Raw genomic sequence first — 6,915 nt, 5'->3', positions numbered from 1 at the left:
AAGTGCTGGGATTACAGGCGTGAGCCACCACACCCGACTGATATGATTTTTTTTTTTTTTTTTGAGACAGTGTTTCACTCTGTCACCCAGGATAGAGTGCAGTGGCAAAATCTCAGCTCACTGCAACCTCCACCCTCTGGGGTTAAGCGATCCTCCCACTTCAGTAGCTGGGACCACAGGCGTGCACCACCACACCCAGCTATTTTTTTTGTATTTTTAGTGGAGACAGAGTCTTGCCATGTTGCCCAGGCTGGTCTCGAACTCTTGGACCCAAGCGAACTGCCCACCTTGGCCTCTTTTTCTTTCAAGTCAAATGATTTTGTTAGACTATGTTTTGGTGTTGGTCATTCTGGATCACCATTTTCAGATACAGTGTGATTTTTAAAATCTATTGTATAGTTTTTTGTTTTTTAGAGATGGGGTTCTTATTATATTGCCAAGGCTAGACTCAAACTCCTGGCCTCAAGTGATCCTCCCAAAGTGCTGGGATTACAGGCATGAGACACCCTGCCCGGCCATCCTACATAATATTCTTAATGCATTTTAGCTTTTTATGCACCAATATATTAGAGTGTTAATCTGTTTATTTTTAATTTTTTTTTATTTTGAGACAGTCTCACTCTGTCACCCAGGCTGGAGTGCAGTGACATAATCACTGCTCACTGCAGTCTTGACTTCCTGGGCTCAAGCAATCCTCCCACCTGAGCCTCCCAAGTAGCTAGGACTAGAGGCATGTGCCACCATGCCCAGCTAGTTTTCAAAAAAAAAATTGGGGGCTGGGCGCAGTGTCTCACACCTGTAATGCCAGCACGTTGGGAGGCCTAGGCAGGTGGATCACAAGGTTAGGAGTTCGAGACCAGCCTGGCCAGTATGGTGAAACCTCGTCTCTACCAAAAATACAAAAATTAGCCAGGCACTGTGGCATGCACCTGTAGTCCCAGATAGTCGGGAGGCTGAGGCAGAAGAATCACTTGAACTTGGGAGGTGGAGCTTGCAGTGAGCCGAGATCATGACATTCCATTGCAGCCTGGGTGATAGAGCAAGACTCCATTTCAAAAAAAAAAAAAAAGGTTTTTTTTTGGGCCAGGCACAGTGGCTCATACTTGTAATCCCAGCACTTTGGGAGGCCAAGGTGGGCAGATCACCTGAGGTCAGGAGTTTGAGACCAGCAAGGCCAACATGGTGAAACCCCATCTCTACTAAAAATACAAACATTAGCCAGGCGTGGTGACACATGCCTATAATCCCAGCTACTGGGGAGGTGAGGCAGGAGAATCACTTGAACCCGGAGGTGGAGGTTGCAGTGAGCTGAGATCACACCACTGCACTCCAGCCTGGGTGAAAGAATTAGACTTCGTCTCAAAAAAAAAATTTTTTTGGGGGGGGAGACAGGTTCCCACTATGTTGTCCAGGCGGTCTAGAACTCCTGGCTTCAATCAGTTTTCCTGCCTTGGCTCCCCAAAGTGCTGGCATTACAGGTGTGAGCCACCGCATCAGGCTAGGCTCAATTAATTTTTTAACTTCACAGAGCTTCCTATTTTGTGTTTTTGTGTAGTGTTAAAATCACAGTGGTTTGCTTTCTGAGATTTCTTGGCTTTGTCTTCTTCCCTAGTACTTTTATCTCTCTTTCCTTTCTGTTTTCCCTACCCTGCTCAGTTTTTGTTCCATCTCTAGAAGTTTCTCCCCAGTGTGTGAACTTGTCCTGGAAGGGATCCATGGTTGGTTATTATACACAGTTTATAGGGTCTAGACTGTTCAAGCCTGGGTATACCTTCAGACTATGGGATCCTTACATGCAATTGCTATTGGAGTGAAAAAACCCCTTTTGGTTTCAGCTGTTGTTCTCAAATTGGCCCTTAGCACTCTCTAGTGAATACCAATTTTCTTCTTAGGTCTGTCAGATACCCCATTGCTTTCCTCTACTGTTTTTCCCACATGGATGTCATTATCTCTTGGGTTGTCCCCACCTCTTTGCAATTTCAGGTTTATGGGTTACTTCGTCACCCAGTATGTTGTAAATATTGTTCATGGGTTTGGAGTTTTGCCCTCTAATTACTCTGTTTTTATGTGGGGATTTGAGAAGATCTAGAAAGTATGCCACCCTGCCATCTTCCCAGAACCTTGGTATATACTTTCCTTGTTTCTAAAAGGCCTAATACTATGGCTTCCATTTTGGGTGCACTCTCTCTGTCAGATCACTTGCTCTGGTTGCCATGTTGGGAGAATACTCTTGGGACGATTTGGCCCGACAAAGAACCAAGGACTCCAGCCGACAGTCTGTGAGGGACTATGTCTTCATCTCCCACAACCAAACAGTGGTCATTCCTCTCCAGTAGATCCTCCCCAGTCAAGCCTTCAGGTGACTACAGTCCAGCCTATAGCTTGACCACAAACTTATAAGAGACCGTGAACCAGAATCACCCAGCTCAGCTGATCCTGCATTCCTGCCCCCCCAGAAACTGGGAGATAATAAGTATTTGCTGCTTTTTTTTTTTTTTTTTTTTGCTTTCTAGAAAGTCTTTATTTTTCTGTTATGAATAATTGCATTTTCCAATTATCCCAAATGATTTTATAAATTCTATAAGTTTTATATGTCTGCCTGGGATCCATGAAATAAAAGTATAATTCCTTACCAAAAGAGAAGCATCAGATACACTGAAAGGCTCCATGTTTTATATTTTCAGAAATAAAAGTGACTGTATACCCTTTTATTAACTATATGGTAGCTTGGTAAAATTTTTATAGAATTTTAATGATCTATGGTGTTCTATGATGAGGCAACATTCCATCAAATTAGCCTTCCAAAAGTTGCAGTATCATGTATAATTATGACAGCAGTTTTGTTTTAAAACCAGAGTCAGATTGAATGTGGCTTTTTTACAGCTGAAATTTTTGCCTTATGTGTATTCATAAAACATTGATATCTTAGTGTCACATTATCCTTACTCTTTGATTATACTCTTCTTGAAAAGTAAATTTACTTATCAAATGATAAAGTTTTAGGGAAAGTTAAAAAAATTTTTTTTTCTTAAGGCTTCATGGAATAGAATTACATGTAATCAGAATGACTACATAAGACCCTTTTCTGGCAATGAAAGCATGGAGTCTTAACCAAAAAGCCAAGCAGAATTCTTAGATCTTTTTGTTTCTGTCATAATGTACTATTGGAACTTCAAGTAGATATAGTACATTAATATGAAATATTTTGAAATACACCATCTTTAAAAAAAGGCACTTACACAGAAATCATGTAACACTAGGTAGGATGCTGAAATGACTGGTTTGCAATATTTTTTAAAGCCTTCATTTTTGGTCAGCATAAGTTTCCTCTAAATATTTTTGTTTCCAGTTGGACTTCACTTTGAGGCTTAACATATCAAAGTGAGTATAAAGTTCTACAATTTAGTCATTGTGGATTTTATGTACATTTATGATGAAAATGGAAATGTGTAGTTTACCCAAGAAAATTTTCTTCTTCTGTAACATCTAACTCTTCATCCTCATCATCTTCTGTTTGTTGATCCTTTCTTAGTCGACAAGTGGATACCTGTCCTGTTCCAGATACACACTTAGCTGACAGTGATCTCTGAAGAGGTGACTTTGAATTTGCTCTTACAATATCTAAACGAGATGAATAATCTGGTGCATACAGAGAATTTCGGAAAACCTCTAAATCTTCATCTTCATCAATGTTTTTTATAGTCCGGTAGGCAGCAGTGTAGACCTCTAAAGCTTTGCCGTGAAATAACATTTCGATTGTGATAAATTCAGAAAATATAGTCTTTATATCCTTCATTTTCTGCCTTTCAAAGTTGTTAATAGTTTCCTCCAGATGACGACTTGTTCGGCTAGCATCCACTGTGGTTCTCTGTAATTCCGTTTCTGCCTGTGAAATAACATGTCGATCAGATGGGTTTCGCTGACGTGTTCTGAGTTAATTGCTTACCTTCTCGATTCCTTGCTGTGAATGTTGCTTCGAGATCATCCCGTTTCATTTTCACAATGGTCCCATAAGCTTTCAAAGGTTCAACTACTTTGGCTTCAAGTCTTTCAACCTCTGCTTGTCGATAATCCTGAAGTTTGGCAAACTCATCAGCAAAGTTCATCAGGCCCAGCTTTAAATGTGGGGTCTCTGTAGCAGCATACGCGTTGATTTCATTCACCAGGAGGTCTGCTTTGTCTCTCAGCCTGGCAGTTTTCCGCACATAGCCAGCAAATATTTGGCACAGTTCTCCAAAATGCTGCTCCACATTTGAGACAGCTGTTTGCAGTTGTTTTGTTTGAGCGTTCCGGTTTTCCAGGGTGCGCCTCATCATGCTGCCTCGCTCATGGCAGGGGACCTTGCGGGGGCCCCGTATTTGCTGCTTTAAGCTGCTAAATTTCGGGTGATTTGTTACCCAGTGATAGATAACAAATGCACCTGTGAACAGATGATCCCACTTTGTGGTCCTAGGTGTCTTGCTGCCTTTGATGGTGTTTTTCTAACTTTTTTTTTTTTGGACATTTAAAATATACAATAAAGTCAAAAGGTTACACAGTGAGCACCCACATACCCACTACCTAGATTCTACCACTCACATCTTTCTATGTCTTTTTTTTTTTGAAACGGAGTCTCGCTCTGTTGCCCAGGCTGGAATGCAATGGCATGGTGTCGGCTCACTGCAACTTCCACCTCCCGGGCTCAAGTGATTCTCCTGCCTCAGGCTCCCGAGTAGCTGGGATTACAGGCGCCCACCACCACACCTGGCTAATTTTTGTATTTTTAGTAAAGACGGGGTTTTACCATGTTGGCCAGGCTGGTCTCGAACTCCTGACCTCGTTGATCCGCCTGCCTCGGCCTCCCAAAGTGCTGGGATTACAAGCGTGAGTCACCATGCCCAGCCGACTTTTCCATCTCTGGATGCGCCATGGAGAATAAATCCATTCCCTCTCCCAAGTGATAGTCCTTTGACTGCTTGGAGATGAGTGTCATGACTTCAAATCTCCTTTTCTTCCCAAACCCTTCATTTCTTGCCCTTGCCCTGTTCTCCTGCTGCTGTTGGTTTTTAGCTGGATTTGGCTAAAGGAAAGCACTGATGGAATCTAGGAGGGAAGCCGGAGGACGCCAGGATATTGTACCTGCCTCATTCTGCCCTGGGCAGTATTTCCAGCACTGGCTACATCTCCTCTATGGCAGCATTATCAGCCTGACAGGCCTACCATGCTTTCAGCTTCTACAAGGTCATTCTGGCTCCTAGGCCCTAGTAATACCACTTCTTTGCTTCGTTCCTTCAGCTAAGGTATAGTAGTGTCTTCCCGCTGTTGATAATCTCTAGACTGCCTCACCTTCTCATCTCCTCCATCAGCCATGCAATTTATTTCCTGTACTAAATTTCCTCTGTTTCCAATACTTAGAATGCTTCCTGTTTTCCTGGTTAGAGTCTGACAAATACAGGGGTATACCACATAATTTTTGAGGAAGATATATGTCATAAGAGGACACCTGTAGTGCTTACTGCAATCATCTGTGATTTCTCCCAGGGACAAGAAATCATGTTGCATGAATTTATGTTGTCTTATCTGTGTCCTGCTGTCCACATAATGCCCGGAGGAATGAGAAAAGCCCTCTTTTCAGAGGTGCATTGTAATTAGAGGTAAAAAACTTACAATAATATTTTGGAACATGGTATAGTAGTGAGTTATAAGTGTAGGAAAGGAAGTGGTGTTTGGAGTGATATCCTATAAATGAGATTAGAAGAAACTTGACAACCAAGAAAGAATTAGATGTCAGAGGATTAGATTTTGGTCAGGCAGATGAATGAAAAGCTGACTGTATATTGAAAGTCTCCCTTTGGTTAGAAAAAAATTAGGCCTGGTGATGATGAAATGCAAATACCAGTAATATTGTATGACTCGTTGCTAATGTTTAAAAAACAACAGGGAAATCAAAGTATCATCCATCAGTTGTGTTTCTCATTGTATGACATAGATTAAATCTTTCATTTACCGTTATTTTTATAAATATCAACGATGTGTCATTGTGATATTCCTACGCCCCCCGCCCCCCTGATTTATGTTGTAGGTGCTGAATAAATAATAGGAATTCAGGAAGAATGAGGAAAGAATACATGAATTTCAGAAAATGTTTCTGGAAATCACCACAGTGCGATTCTAATCTCAAAATTAAATAAAATAAATAAATATTTAAAAAGAAAAAATGTGTATGCCTCTAAAGGATGAAGGAATTCTGACTAATCAACAGCAGTGATGAATTATAAATAGTTGACCTTGTCAGATTGGTATGAGTGGTTTTCTGGGGGATTTTTGGATTAAGAATTCCAGGAATGAGAGAAGAAGAGAAGTGTTAGATATTCAAAATTGGGCTATCGGTAAAGCATTTTGATCTAGCATCGTGTGAAATCTCAATTACGAAACTAATTTGTAGTGATTTCCAGGTGAGAGTGGTAACTGGAAACTTTCAAGGAAGACTTAGAGGAACAAGAGAGGAATGCCAGGAAATTTTAAAAGCTTTTTTATTGTGAAATATACTTAGAAGTTAACTAAATGAAAATGCACTGTTTACGGAAAAATCCAAAGTGAACATCCAGTTCAAGAAATAAAACATTACACGGCCAGGCAGGGTGGCTCATGCCTGTAATCCCAGCACTTTGGGAGGCTGAGATGGGTGGATCCCGAGGTCAGGAGTTCAAGACCAGCCTGGCGAACATGGGGAAACTGGTCTCCACTAAAAATACAAAAATTAGCCAGCCGTGGTGGCACATGTCTGTAATCCCAGGCACTCATGAGGCTGAGGCAGGAGAATCACTAGAGCCCAGGAGGCAGAGGTTGCAGTGAGCTGATTTTGCACCACTGCACTCCAGCCTGAGTGACATAGTGAGACTCCGTCTCAAAAAAAAAGGAAAGAGGGTGCATTTT

The 6,915-nt window shown here is 41.5% G+C and overlaps 1 pseudogene; it reads right to left on the bottom strand.

Annotated features, from left to right (window-relative positions):
- Positions 1–3,428: 3,428 nt before the first annotated feature.
- On the bottom strand, positions 3,429–4,347 carry LOC129482670 (CBY1-interacting BAR domain-containing protein 1-like; annotated as a pseudogene).
- Positions 4,348–6,915: the final 2,568 nt, after the last annotated feature.

Source organism: Symphalangus syndactylus, chromosome 5, assembly GCF_028878055.3.
Source record: "Symphalangus syndactylus isolate Jambi chromosome 5, NHGRI_mSymSyn1-v2.1_pri, whole genome shotgun sequence".
Lineage (NCBI taxonomy): Eukaryota > Metazoa > Chordata > Mammalia > Primates > Hylobatidae > Symphalangus > Symphalangus syndactylus.
The sequence above is the reverse complement of the archived record's forward strand: the minus strand, read 5'-3'. Positions and strand labels throughout refer to the sequence as shown.